The sequence below is a fragment of the Saimiri boliviensis genome, chromosome 10 (genome assembly GCF_048565385.1).
Source record: "Saimiri boliviensis isolate mSaiBol1 chromosome 10, mSaiBol1.pri, whole genome shotgun sequence".
NCBI classification, from domain to species: domain Eukaryota; kingdom Metazoa; phylum Chordata; class Mammalia; order Primates; family Cebidae; genus Saimiri; species Saimiri boliviensis.
The window spans coordinates 25,762,461-25,777,180 of record NC_133458.1 but is presented as its reverse complement, the minus strand read 5'-3'; the positions used below and the strand labels follow the sequence as shown (position 1 = coordinate 25,777,180).

General features: G+C 46.3%; 1 pseudogene; it reads right to left on the bottom strand.

Moving 5' to 3' along the window:
- Positions 1 to 772: 772 nt before the first annotated feature.
- Positions 773 to 1,121, bottom strand: LOC101037098 (large ribosomal subunit protein P2-like; annotated as a pseudogene).
- Between the last annotated feature and the right edge of the window lie 13,599 nt (positions 1,122 to 14,720).

The window sequence follows — 14,720 nt, the reverse complement described above, 5'->3', positions numbered from 1 at the left end:
GAGTTTTAAAAGTTGGGGGAGTACTAGCAAACTCACAAGTTGTTTATTACTCTTTCTTTACATAGAATACTCAAGTGTCTTTTTTTTTTTTTTGAGATGGAGTCTTGCTCTGTCACCCAGTCTGTAGTGCAGTGGCATAATCTCGGCTCACTGCAACCTTCACCACCTGGGTTCAAGCAATTCTCCTGCCTCAGCCTCCTGAGTAGCTAGGATTACAGGGGCCTGCCACCACGCCTGGCTGATTTTTTGTATTTTCAGTAGAGACAGGGATTTGCCATGTTTGCTAGGCTAGTCTCGAACTCCTGACCTCATGATCTGCTCACCTTGGCCTTCCAGAGTGCTGGGATTACAGGCATGAGCCACCGCACCTGGCCTCAGGTGTCTTAAAGGGTTAGCGCTGTGGGTTCAATCTTGCCTGCCCAGAGAGTCACCTGGGGAGTTGCGAAAAATCCCCGAGCCCCAGGCTGCACTCTAGACTAGTTAAAATAGTCTGGAGGGACCCAGGCATCTGCATTTCTTAACGCTCTCCAAGTGGGTGGTTCCTGTGTGCAACCAAGGTTGAGAACAGTGGCTTCAGTGTGGATGTAAACATCACCTGGGCTTGTTTCCCGGCCTTACAACCAGAGAGTCTCAGTGGTCTGCGGTGGAGGCTGGGGACACGACTTACAAATAAGCTTTGCAAGGGTTCCTCCGGGCACACTTTGAGAAACATTGACCTAGAATTTTATTTCCTTAGGGATCTTCTAGCTTTGAACCCAAAGGGATGTTTTGATCAATCGAATGAAAACATCTGTTTCTTAAATCCCAAGTCATCGTCTGACTCTTCAGACTCCTCCTTCTCATCTTCTCTGCCGCAGCAGGGGCAGAACCAGCAGCAGGAGCTACAGAGCCTGGGGCAGCAGAGAGGGCCACAGCCCCACCGGCGGGTACGCTGGCAAGCTTGCTGATACCCTCAGTGTTCTTTCCGTTCAGCTCGCTGATAACCTTATTGAGCCAGCTAGTCGTCGTCTGCCTCGATGCTGACGCTGTCCAGGATCTTCTTGATGTCCTTGGCGCTTGGGGAAGGGTTACCCCCGAGGGCGGCCAGCAGGTAGGAGGTGACGTAGCGCATGGCAGTGGCATCTGCATAGCAGCTGAGAGGCCTCACACGTGCGATGTCGGCAGCGTCAGGGAGGAAAAGCGAATTAAAACGGTTGTTAGGCTAGGCATGGTGGCTCATGACAGTAATCCCAGAGTTTTGGAAGGCTGAGTGGGAGGATCACTTGAAGGCAGGAGTTTGAGGCCAGCCCTAGCAGCATAGCAAGACTTTGTTTCTATAATTTTTTTTTTTTTTTTTGATGAGCCAGGTGTGGTGTTGTATACCTGTTGTCTCAACTGCTCGTGAGGCTGAGGTGGGAGGATCACTTGAGCCTATAGTTTAAATGAAACCAGCCTGGGCAACATAGCCTGACCCCATATCTCAAAAAATAAAATAAAATAAAATAAACACCCACACAGGGAAGGACTGAAAGGGTTACAAAGATGACTCAATCAAGGTTGCTACCATTTTCTTTGAGACAGGGTCTTGCTCTGTCATCCAGGCTGAAGTGCAGTGGTGCAATCATGGCTTACTGCAAGCCTGGACCTTCCAGGTTCAAACCGTTCTCCCATCTCAGCCTTCCAAGTGGCTGGGACCACAGGTGTGTGCCACTATGCCCTGCAATTAAAAAAAAAATGTTTTGTAGAGATGGGGTCTCACTATGTTGCTCAGGCTGATCTTGAATTGCTGACCGCAAGTGATCCTTCCCACTTGGCCTCCCAAAGTGCTGGGATTACAGGCATGAGCCATCACTCCTGGCTATTCTAAAATCAATTCACTCTATTTGTTTTACGTTTTTTTTTTTTTTTTTTTTTGAGACGGAGTTTCGCTCTTGTTACCCAGGCTGGAGTGCAATGGCGCAATCTCGGCTCACCGCAACCTCCGCCTCCTGGGTTCAGGCAATTCTCCTGCCTCAGCCTCCTGAGTAGCTGGGATTACAGGCACGCGCCACCACACCCAGCTAATTTTTTGTATTTTTAGTAGAGACGGGGTTTCACCATGTTGACCAGGATGGTCTCGATCTCTTGACCTCGTGATCCACCTGCCTCAGCCTCCCAAAGTGCTGGGATTACAGACTTGAGCCACCACGCCCGGCCCACTCAATTTGTTTTAAAAATTACTTTTTGAAATAGAGGTGGAGGTCTTGCTATGTTGGCCAGGCTGGTCTTGAACTCTTGGTCTCAAACAATCCTCCTGCCTCAGCTTTCCAAAGTGCTCAGAATACAGAAATGAGCCACCATACCTGTCCCCCAATTCACTTTTTTTTTTTTCTCACTCTCTTCCCCATTCTGACCAATTGACTTTTAAGGAGCAAGACAGGTACATGTCGGGACAGCTGGTGACAAGAGTCACCCCTGGAAACAAACCTAGGATTGAACAGATAAAAAGGGCACTGGGTTGAGAGTCAGAACTCCTGGGTCATCGTCACACTGCTAATATTAATGAGCTATGCCTGTGATCCTAGGAAAAGATCCCCTTTCCCTTGTCCTCATCTTCTTTTTCTGCAAATTGCAAGGCTTGGAAGACCTGACTTCTTTTTTTTTTTTTTTGAGATGGAGTTTCGCTCTTGCTACCCAGGCTGAAGTGCAATGGCACGATCTTGGCTCACTGCAACCTCCGCCTCCTGGGTTCAGGCAATTCTCCTGCCTCAGCCTCGTGAGTAGCTGGGATTCCAGGCAGGCGCCACCATGCACAGCTATTGTTTTGTATTTTTAGTAGAGACGGGGTTTCACCATGTTGACCAGGATGGTCTTGATCTCTTGACCTCGTGCTCCACCCGCCTCGGCCTCCCAAAGTGCTGGGATTACAGGCTTGAGCCACCGCGCCCGGTTGAAAGACCTGACTTTTAAGGCCTCATCTTGTCTGACACATTGGGATTCTGAACCTGGCCACCATGTCTTCTTGAGTTTGAACCCTGAAAAACTGAGACAGATGTTAGTTAATTTAGAAAGTTTATTTTTATATTATTTTATTTGAGATGGAGTCTTGCTTTGTTATCCAGGCCTGGTGGCATGATCTTGGCTCACTACAACCTCAGCCTCCCAGGTTTAAGCAGTTCTCCTGCCTCAGCCTCCCGAGTAACTGGGGTTACAGGCACATGCTGCCACACCTAGCTAATTTTTTTGTGTTTTTAGTAGAGACCGGGTTTCGCCATGTTGCCCAGGCTGGTCGTGAACTCCTGAGCTCCTGCTCAGGCAGGAACGCCTGCCTCGGCCTCCCAAAATGCTGGGATTACAGGCGTGAGCCACTGTGCCTGGCCAGTTCAGAAAATTTATTTTGCCTGTGACACAGCCTCAAGAGGTCCTGATGATCTGTGCCCAAGTTGGTCTGAGTACAGTTTGGTTTTATACATTCTAAGGAGACATGAGACATCAACCAACATATGCACGACGAACGGGGGTTTGGTCTGGAAAAGGCGGGACCACAGTGAAGCAGGAAGGGGATTCTAGGTCATGGGTAGATAAGAAACAAATAGTCGCATTCTTTTGAGTTTCTGAGTAGCCTCTCCAAAGGAGGTAATCAGTTATGCGTCTATCTCAGTGAGCAGAGGGGGGACTTTGAATAGAATGGGAGACAGGTTGGCCCCAAGCAGTTCCCAGCTTCACTTTTCCCTTTAGCTTAGTGATTTGGGGGCCCCAAGACGTATTCTCCTTTCATATGAAAGAGCAGGTATGTAGGGCTCTGGGCAAATAACCCCCCATGCCGTGGTGGGAAAACGACTTGTATTTTGCAAAGAAGTGGCAATGCTTTGGCTAAGAAGAGAATGCATTTGCTTGGGGAGAAGAGAGGTAAAGCCATAGGGTCCCACGTGGAGGGTGATGGGTGGGGAAACCTAGGGATTCCAGGTTGACAGCAGCATTTGTTGCAGGTGGGAGAGGGAGAGAATGGGGCCTTGCAGCACACGTGGTAGTCGGCTGAGGCTGCCATAATATAGTGCCACAAGCTGTGTGGCTTAACAAAAAGAAACTTATGTGGAGGCTTTCTAGGTCTGAGATCAAGGTGTAGGCAGAGCCACGCTCTCTCTGAAGGCACCAGGGAGAGATCTGTTCTAGATCTTCCTCCTAGCATCTGCTGGTTCTTGGTTTGTAGAAGCATAACTCCAATATTTTCATGTTCTCCTTTTGTTCAAATTTCTTCTTTTTATAAGTCATGCTGGGTTAGGGGCCCCCTCTGCTGTGGTGTGACTCATCTCGACTACTTCCATTTGCAATGACCTGCTTTCCAAATAAGGCCACATTCTGAGGTCCTGGGGGTTAGAACTGCAACACATAAATTTTGGGGGAACATAAATAACTCAGCCTGTAACAATGGTGCTACACTATAGCTAGAGTTAATGGGGCTCAATTTCTAAAGAAGATTTGGGAGTTCGCGATGGCGGTGCTTCCAAATCTGCAATTTATTACTAGAGCAGAATATAGTATAGATATAGTATAGCAGCAATATTAAAGTAGGATTGTCATCACAGCCAAAGGCTGTGCCTCCCAGCAAGGGTTCTGGAGAGGTCAAGTCCAAGGTTTCTTTTTTTTTTTTTTTTTTTTTTTTTTGAGACAGGATCTCTCTCCACTGCCCAGGTTGGGGTGCAGTGGCACAAACACAGCTCACTGCAACCTTGATGCAGTTCTCTCACGTCAGCCTCCCATGCAGCTGGGATCACAGAAGTGCACCACCATGCCCGGCTAATTTTTGTGTGCTTTTTTTTTAGAGACAGGGTTTTGCCATGTTGCCCAGGCTGGTCTCAAACTCCTGGGCTCAAGCATCCTCCTGCCTTGGCCTCCCAAAGTGCTGGGATTACAGGTGTGAACCACCACGCCGGGCCTTTGTGGTGGTTATTTACATATTAAATGTCTGCTTTATAGTTCAGGGGTCTCTTGAGGAATTGGTATGCTCATTTGCTTGTATTTGTGTGTGTGTGTGTATGTGTGTGTGACTTAAGAGCAAAATTTTAGCTGTGGAGGCCCGGAGTTCTGGAATTTTTGCACTGGCTACACTTTTTGTTACGTGTGAAGCTGAGACCTGGCATGGTTAAGAAGTTGGAATGACCACCAAATGAGGACTGAGTCCCAGCTGGGTCCTTTATGAAGCATCTGACCTGAGCAAATTGTTTCTTCGGATCTCAGTTTCTTCTGTACAAGAAGAGAACGTATTGCCTGCCTTCCAGGAGTAAATGCAACAGTGTACGTGAAAGTCCTTTTTGAACTACAAAGTTCTGTGCAAGGGCAGGGTACTAGTCCTGCTGTTATTCTTCAGTGTGACATTGTTTCCATGGGAAAGCTCAATCTGTTTTATGACAATTGGATTTACAACGTAGTTTCCAGGAATGCATTTGTCTCAAAGCAGTCTTCGGCCAAGAGCAACATAACCTGACCTAAGGATAAAATGCACTATGGCAAAAGGCAGGAACTGGCCACGTAGGTTTTAACAATAAAAAGAAAAACTTTAGCCGGGCGCGGTGGCTCAAGCCTGTAATCCCAGCACTTTGGGAGGCCGAGGCGAGTGGATCACGAGGTCAAGAGATCGAGACCATCCAGGTCAACATGGTGAAACCCCGTCTCTACTAAAATACAAAAAATTAGCTGGGCATGGCGGCGCGTGCCTGTAATCCCAGCTACTCAGGAGGCTGAGGCAGGAGAATTGCCTGAACCCAGGAGGCGGAGGTTGTGGTGAGCCGAGATCGCGCCATTGCACTCCAGCCTGGGTAACAAGAGCGAAACTCCGTCTCAAAAAAAAAAAAAAAAAAAAAGAAAAACTTTTACAAGCTATGATACTCATCTTGCCTCACCTTGCCCATCTATAGTTAAGTCCTTACATTAGTTAGGATTCTCCAGAGAAACAGAAAAAAAGAGGGCATATTAGTCTATTCTCATGCTGCTATGAAGAATTACCTGAGACTGGATACTTTATTAAGAAAAGACGTTTAATTGATTTATAGTCCCAAAGGCTTAACAGGAAGCATGGCTAGGAGGCCTCAGGAAACTTACAATCATGGTGGAAGGTGAGGGGAAGCAAACACATCTCTACCATGGCAGAGCAGGAGAGAGAGGGAGGTGGGGGGAAGTGCCACACTTTTAAACCATCAGATTTCATGGGAACTGGCTCACTACCATGAGAACATCATGGGGAAAATCTGCCCCCATGGTCCAGTCACCTCCCACCAGGTCCCTCTCCTGACATGGGATTATAATTTGAGATGAGATTTGGGTAGGGACACAGAGCCAAACCATATCAGAGGGGGTCTCTCTCTCTCTCTCTCTCTCTCTCTTTCTCTCTCTCTCTCTCTCTCTCTCTCTCTCTCTCTCTCTCTTAAGGAATTGACTCAGGCAATTGTGGATGCTGGTAAATTCAAAATGCTTGGGATAGGCCAGCAGACTGCTGACCCCGGGAGGAGCTGCAGTTTGAATCCTAAGGCAGGCTGTATGACACCTTTGTCCATGTCGCTGATCTTTCTGGCAAGGAACCACCTGCCGTGTGGCTGCTGGGATGAAGGAGAAGACTGACCGAGATGAATCCTCCCCATGTGCTGCCATGTTGACTGCTCAGGATGTGGTCCAGAGGTGCAGAGGAAATAGGACAGACCCCTGGACCCAGGGCCCGGTTGGTCCTCTGAGCCCTTGCCTGCTTAGGTGTGAAGATCCGGTCAATTGAGGACATCACCCCCAGCCCCTCTGACAGTATCATCAGGAAGGAGGGTTGCTGTGGTCACTGTCTGTAAAGACGGGGTTTCACCATGTTGGTCAGGTTGGTCTTGAACTCCCAACCTCAGATGATCCACCGGCCCTGGCCTCCAAAGTGCTTGGATTACAGGTGTGAGCCACCACATCTGGCCTGTCTCCAGGTTTTTAAATGATCGCCATTCTAACTGGCGTGAGATGGTATCTCAATGTAGTTTTGATTTGCATTTCTCTAATGAGCAGTGATGATGAGCATTTTTTTCATATGTTTGTTGGCCTCATGTATGTCTTCTTTTGTAAAGTGTCTGTTCATATTCTTTACCCACTTTTGAATGGGCTTGTTTGTTTTTTTCTTATAAATCTGTTTTATTTCTTTGTAAATTCTGGATATCAGCCCTTTGTAAGACGGGTAGACTGCAAAAATTTTTTCCCATTCTGTTGGATGCCAGTTCACGCTAATGACTGTTTCTTTTGCTGTGCAGAAGCTGTGGAGTTTGATTAGGTCCCATTTGTCTATTTTGGCTTTTGTTGCCAATGCTTTTGGTGTTTTGGTTATGAAGTCCTTGCCTACACCTATGTCCTGAATGGTTTTGCCTAGATTTTCTTCTAGGGCTTTTATGGTGGTAGGTCTTATGTTTAAGTCTTTAATCCATCTGGAGTTAATTTTAGTGTAAGGTGTCAGGAAGGGGTCCAGTTTCTGCTCTCTGCACATGGCTAGCCAGTTTTCCCAACACCATTTATTAAACAGGGAACCCTTTCCCCATTGCTTGTTTTTGTCAGGTTTGTCAAAGATTGGATGGTTGTAGATATGTTGTGCTGCCTCCGAGACCTCTGTTCTGTTCCATTGGTCTATCTCTCTGTTTTGGTACCAGTACCATGCTGTTTTGATTATTGTAGCCTTCTAGTATAGTTTGAAGTCTGGTAGTGTGATGCCTCCTGCTTTGTTCTTTTTGCTTAGAATTGACTTGGCTATGCGGGTTCTCTTTTGGTTCCATATGAAGTTTAAGGTGTTTTTTTCCAGTTCTGTGAAGAAGGTCATTGGTAACTTGATGGGAATAGTGTTGAATCTGTAAATTACTTTGGACAGTATGGCCATTTTCACGATATTGATCCTTCCTAACTATGAACATGGAATGTTTCTCTATCTGTTTGTGTCTTCTCTTATTTCGTTGAGCAGTGGCTTGTAGTTCTCCTTGAAGAGGTCCTTTACGTTCCTTGTTAGTTGTATTCCTAGGTATTTTATTCTCTTTGTAGCAATTGTGAATGGCAGTTTGTTCTTGATTTGGCTCTCTTTAAGTCTGTTATTGGTGTATAGGAATGCTTGCGATTTTTGCACATTGATTTTTGTATTCTGAGAATTTGCTGAAGTTGCTTATCAGTTTCAGGAGATTTTGGGCTGAGACGATGAGATCTTCTGTATATACAATCGTGTCGTCTGCAAATAGAGACAATTTGACTTCCTACCTTCCTATTTGAATACCCTTTATTTCTTTTTCTTGCCTGATTGCTCTGGCTTCAGGTAGTATCTTTATAGACTAATACAGATGGTCACTGGCTGACCAGCTGCTTTGAAGGTGGAACCAAGGTAGGTGGCTTCACTGAGGGCTCCCTGTACTCCCATAGTTTGCCGGAGTGAAGAACATGAGACCAGTTGTGCCTCAGAGCAAGAGAGCTGCATAGGATCTTCTAGAGCCCATGGAGAAGATGGTCTGGGAAACGGGGATAAAGCGACCTCTGTAGATAGAAGCTGGGGACATTCCTGATGCTCAGGGCTGTGGAGGGAGTCGGTAACCAGCTGGATAGGACATGCACTGGCCATTATCAGGAGACTGGGAGCTCTGAAAATCCCCGAAGACCCTGAAAACTCATGGCAGTGTCCATGAGAGTCACCTCCAACCATTTCCTAGGCAACAGAGGGTGATATCAGTATTGGTGAGGTAAAAACTTCCTGCCCCTTTCCCTCCTGCTCCCTTCAGTGACCTGGAGGGGTCAGAAACTAGAGTTGGCAGGGTGGGGGAGGAGCTAGCCTCTTTCTCCACTGGGTGGCTCCTCTGTAGCTGGCCTGCGCTGCATATTTTATAAGCATTCCCTTCCCTGCCCACCCACTGTGGCAGAGTGTGCTTCCACCCCATTGGTATGGGGCTTGGCCATGTGACTTGCCAGAGGGTTGTGAGCAGGTGTTACATGAATAGAGGCTCGCAATGCCATTGCACTGGAGACTTTCCTCTTGCGCTTCTGCCATCAAGAGAGGAACATTCCCCAGGTAGACCAGACCAGGGTTCCTAAAGAATGAGACATCTGGAGCTGCTGCTGCTTTTTTTTTTTTTTTTTTTTTTTTGAGACGGAGTCTTGCTCTGTCACCCAGGTTGGTGTGCAGTGGCGTGATCTCCGCTCACCACAAACTCTGCCTTCTGGGTTCAAGTGATTCTCCTACCTCAGCCTCCCGAGTAGTTGGGATTACAGGTGTGTGCCACCACACCTGGCTAATTGTATTTTTAGTAGAGACGGGGTTTCACCATGTTGGCCAGGCTGGTCTCGAACTCCTGACCTCGAGTGATCTGCCTGCCTCAGCCTCCCAAAGTGCTGGGATTACAGCCATGAGCCACCATGTGCAGCCCTGGAGCTTCTTCTAATGGAGCTCATGCCTAGTGCTGAGCCAGCCCAGATCAGTGCTGCCACTGCACTGACCCTCAGACTTGCCAGCTAGAAATGGAAGCTTATTTCTGTGGGTCATTGAGCTTTGGGCTGCTTTATTATGTAGCATTATTATGGCAATAATTGACTGATAAAGGGAGTAGTGAAATAAAGTAAAAAGTTATAATGATTACACTAAGACATTATTAACTGGAGAACATTGTTTATTGGACAGAACTGCCTAAATTTCTCTGACGTGAAGGAAGAACATGCCTAACTAAATACATTTGAAGGAATATGAATAGAGAGCAATAAAGTTGCATTATGATTATACTCATGATCCCTGCTTGTTCACTCAACAGTTACATGTACGTCCATGAACACTATGTTTTAATGCTGTATATATTTACAAATTTATATGAATAGCATCATGCTGTATTCTACAAATTGCCCTTTCCACTCAATGTTATATTTTTGAGATTTATTCCAGGTTGATGCTTGTAGTTCTAGTTTTTCATTTAAATTGCTAAAAATATTTTATTATAGGTCAGTCATGGTGGCTCACACCTGTAATCCCAGCACGTTGCGAGGCCAAGGTGCAGGGATCTCTTGAGGTCAGGAGTTTGAGACCAGTCTGGCCAGCATAGTGAAACTCGTCTCTACTAAGATACGAAAATTGGCTGGGCATGGTGGCACATGCCTGTAATCCCAGCTACTCAGGAGGTTGAGGCAGGAGAATTGCTTGAACCTGAGAGGCATTGGAGGTTACAGTGAACTGAAATCACACCACTGCACTCCAGTCTGGACAACAGAGTGAGACTCCCTCTGAAAAAAAAAAAATCATTATGCAAATATACCACAATTTAAAAGATCCGTTCTCTCAATGATGGACACTTAAGTGTTCCCTCCTCCATTTTTGGCTATTACAAAATATGTATCAAGAACCATGCTTGTAGTTGAGTTTTCCTGGCCACATATGTGTGAGGCTCTCAAGGGTATATATATATATATATATATATATATATATATATATATATATATATAAAGCTGAATGTCAGTCACTGGTGCTGTTTACCATGCACCAAATTTCCGTTTTTCCTCTTGCTGAACAAGACAGAATTGCACTCCCTGTCCCCTTGATGTTAGACCTAGCTAAGAGACATCTTTGGCCAATGAGATATAAGTGGGGGTGGTCAATGTCACTCATAGGTGGAAGCTCTTAGGATCTTGTATTTGATTCTCCCTTTCCTTCCCACTGCCACGATCCCAGACTCAAGCGATCCTCCCACCCCAGCCTCCCAAGTAGCTGGGACCACAGGTGTGTACCACCAAGCCTGACTAATTCTTTTATTATTTCTTGCAGATCCAGGGTCTCCCTATATTGCCGAGGCTGGTCTTGAACTCCTGGGCTCAAGCAATCCTCCTGCCTTGGCCTCCCAAAGTGCTGGGATTGACTCATCTGCGTGGTGAGGCTGCATCCTCCCGCTTCTGGTGGGTAGAAGAGCATGTAGCTCTGCTCCTAGCTGACCCAAGATGGATATGTAGCACGAGGAAGAAATCTATGTTGATTTTAGCTCCTGAGATTTAGTTTATCTTGTTCAGTCAGGATAACCTTCCATTCTGTCTGAAACATAAATCAGTACCTGCCGAGCCACACTCTTTCAGCAAAACACTTGTCCATGGTGCTGGCTTAGGTGCTGTGTAATGTGCAGTGAGGAAACGCACAGAAAGCTGGAGAAAGGGTTACCCACATTGTGCAGCGGAGAAACATTATGGACAACAGCGTTTCTAGGAATTTGAGAGGCAGATAATTTACCTAATGAACTTGTAGATTTAGGAAAAGGGTCTGGAAAGCAGGATTTTAGTTGTTGTTATTGTTCTGAGACAAGGTAACATGCTGTCATCCAGGCTGGAGTGCAGTGATGTGATCACAGCTCACTGCAGCCTCGACCTCCTGGGCTCAAGTGATCCTCCTGCCTTAGCCTCACAAGTAGCTGGGACTGCAGGCGCATGATACCACGCCAGGCTGACTTTTGTATTTTTTGTAAAGACAGGGTTTCACCCTGTTGTTTAGGCTGGTCTCAACCTACTAGGCTTAAGTGATCCTCACGCCTCGGCTTTCCAAAGTGCTGGGACTACAGGCATGAGCCACCACACCTGGTCAGCAGAATATTAATTGTGTGTTACTTACTTTTGACAATGTTTGGCAAAGTATTACAAGAAAGAGATGAGTTCAGGAAAGAGTTGGTAATGTACACCCTTTTTAGAGCTGGAAAAAGCAAATGCGTCTTATCTCCAAACAGTCAAAGATAAAATTGAGAAGGGCTTAGATAGACAAAGAATGATTAAAATTCAGTTTTGTAAGCAAGGATTAAATCACAGCCATGGATGTTACACCCATTTAAAAAATCTCTGGATGTTTTAAGGCATCTTTTAGTAAAGTTCCCTGTTCTAGCAATAAGACAAAATGTACCAGGGAAAAAGATTAAGGGTGTGGACCAAAATACCTTCAATTAAATCTAGAGTGGCATAGTAGCAAGAAAGTAAAGAAATATAGCTAACAGGAGTTTCATTTATACAGGAAGCTTGACCCTTGGCATTGCCTGGAGTCAAATGATAAGGAACTGAGGGTTTTGAGACAATTATACATACTGCTAAAAGAACCGCTGACCTCATTTGGACTTCATTTGAATCTTAAAACAACTTCTGGGTGCCCCAGAAAATGTGCTTAGAAGGATGCTCTGCCTATAAGGAAAGCATTATCTTCTGGGTTCCTCTGCAGTTTTGGCCAAAGATAGCGGAAAAGGGATATCACTTGAAGGGTGAGTTCAGGCCTACAGAGAATATTCCAGGAGATGGAATCAAGATCTAATCAAGAATACACTTTATCCCGGGGGAAGAATGCTCTGAGATTTCAGAATTGCTCTGACTCATTATTCTCTTTTCTGAATGGGAGTGTCTACTGCCATTTTCTTTTCTTTTCTTTTTTTCTTTTCTTTTTTTTTTTTTTGAGATGGAGTCTTGCTCTGTTGCCCAGGCTGGAGTGCAGTGGCACAATCTTGGCTCACTGCAACCTCCGCCCCACCAGGAGTTCAAGCAGTTCTCCTACCTCAGCCTCCCAAGTAGCTGGGATTACAGGCACCTGCCCACCGCACCTGGCTAATTTTTGTATTTTTAGTAGAGATGAAGTTTCACCATCTTGGTCAGGTTGCTCTTGAACTCCTGACCTCATGATTCACCCGCCTCAGCCTCTGAAAGTGCTGGGATTACAGATGTGAGCTACCGTGTGCACGACTGCCAATTTCTTGTCTCATGTTATTAACATGGAGGAGGCAACTTATCTTTTTTTTTTTTTCTCTTTTTTTAAAGATGGGGTTTCCCCATGATGGCCAGGCTGGTCTTGAACTCCTGACCTCAGGTGATCCACCCATCTCGGCCTCCCAAAGTGCTAGGATTACAGGCGTGAGCCACTGCGCCTGGCCAACGTGGAGAAGGCAACTTATCTTCTTAGTCTCCTAATAAAGAGACATTGACTCAAGATATAGAGAGAACTACTCATCACTTCAGTGTAAAAATTACTGTGAAAAATTGCTCTCTTGGAGTTTGAGCTTGATGCTATGCTGGGATGGGGTTTTTGAGTTCTCTCCCTTGAGAGGGGAAGAGTATATTTGCTCCAGGAATAAGAGAAAACCGAATATTGGGTTTTGAATAAGGTTAGACTGTGTGAGTCATTAGTGCTGTTCACCAATATTTCTGATTCTCTTCTTAGCCGTTGTGCTAGTTGGCTCCCTCAGGTCTGACATTGGTCATGGAAAGGACTGAATGAATTCTACAATGTCACAAGACATGCATAAAGAAATAGGTGCTATTAAAAAAAAAACAACAACAAACTCACAGGACCAGGGTTAGCAAGGCTTCATGAATGCAGTCTCTCTTGGTGATGCCAGGGGGCAGACCACCCGCCCTCAGGGCAGGGGTTTATTCCAGTGGAAAGCTTCCTCCATAATGTCAGTGTCCTTTCTGTAGGGAAAGTGTAAGAGTGTGGCTTTATTAGGGAGGATACACAAGATGTTTGGTGCTAGGCAGCCTGGCTTTGGGGTGCTGGGCTTATCAGATTTGTCTAAGGACCTTGAGCTGTGTGGGATGTTACAGTCATGTCTGATGGGGGAGGAAGATCCCAGTGCAGAAAGCTGAGTTGGGCACTACCGCTCTAGCTAGGAAAGGGAAAATCTCCCCGGTACCAAGGAGCTTGCTGTCTGGGAAACCAATGTTGAGTGCCTTGGGTTGTATTTATCCGTGCCCTTGAAGAGAGAAGCATCCATGCGACTTGCTTTGGCCAATGAATGTGAGCATTTTGCAGCCTCCGGGAGCCTGTATACAGCCTGCCCTTTTCTTCTCCCTCCTGTGGTCACCGTTGAAGTTGCAGAATGAGGCTCCATCACCCTGTGTCCCTGAGTGAGGACAGTGTGAAACAGACCCTCCAGCTAAGCTGTGAGAGACAAGCAGCATGAGGCAGAAATAAACCTTCGTTGTCTTCCACCGTTGATTATTTGTGAGTTTATTTTTCATTTTTTTGAGACACAGACTCCCTCTTTTGCCCGGGCTGGAGTGCAGTGGTGCGATCTTGGCTCACTCCAACCTCTGCCTCCTGGGTTCAAGCGATTCTCCTGCTTCAGATTCCTGAGTAGCTGGGACTACAGGTATGTGCTACCATGCCTGGCTAAGTTTTGTATTTTTAGTAGAGACGTGGTTTCACCATACTGGCCAGGCTGGTCTTGAACTCTTGACCTTGCGATCCACCTACCTTAGCCTCTCAAAGTGCTGGGATTACAGGTGTGAGCCACTGTGCCTGGCCGTGAGTTGTTTTTAACTGCAGAATCACTGTCCTAGTCTACCCTGACCAATACAAATGAAACTTCTGAGTGACGGGGTGTGCACGTCCTTGGCTTTCCTAGATACTGCCAATTGCCTTTCAGAGGAATTGTTTCAGCCAGCGCTATTCCTTACAGGAGAGAGAACTCAGCGCTTTGTCTTGAGTATTCTCTTTTTTTTTTTTTTTGAGAAGGAGTTTCGCGCTTGTTACCCAGGCTGGAGTGCAATGGCGCGACCTCGGCTCACCGCAACCTCCGCCTCCTGGGTTCAGGCAATTCTCCTGCCTCAGCCTCCTGAGTAGCTGGGATTACAGGCATGCACCACCATGCCCAGCTAATTTTTTGTATTTTTAGTAGAGACGGGGTTTCACCATGTTGACCACGATGGTCTCGATCTCTTGACCTCGTGATCCACCCGCCTCGGCCTCCCAAAGTGCTGGGATTACAGGCTTGAGCCACCGCGCCCGG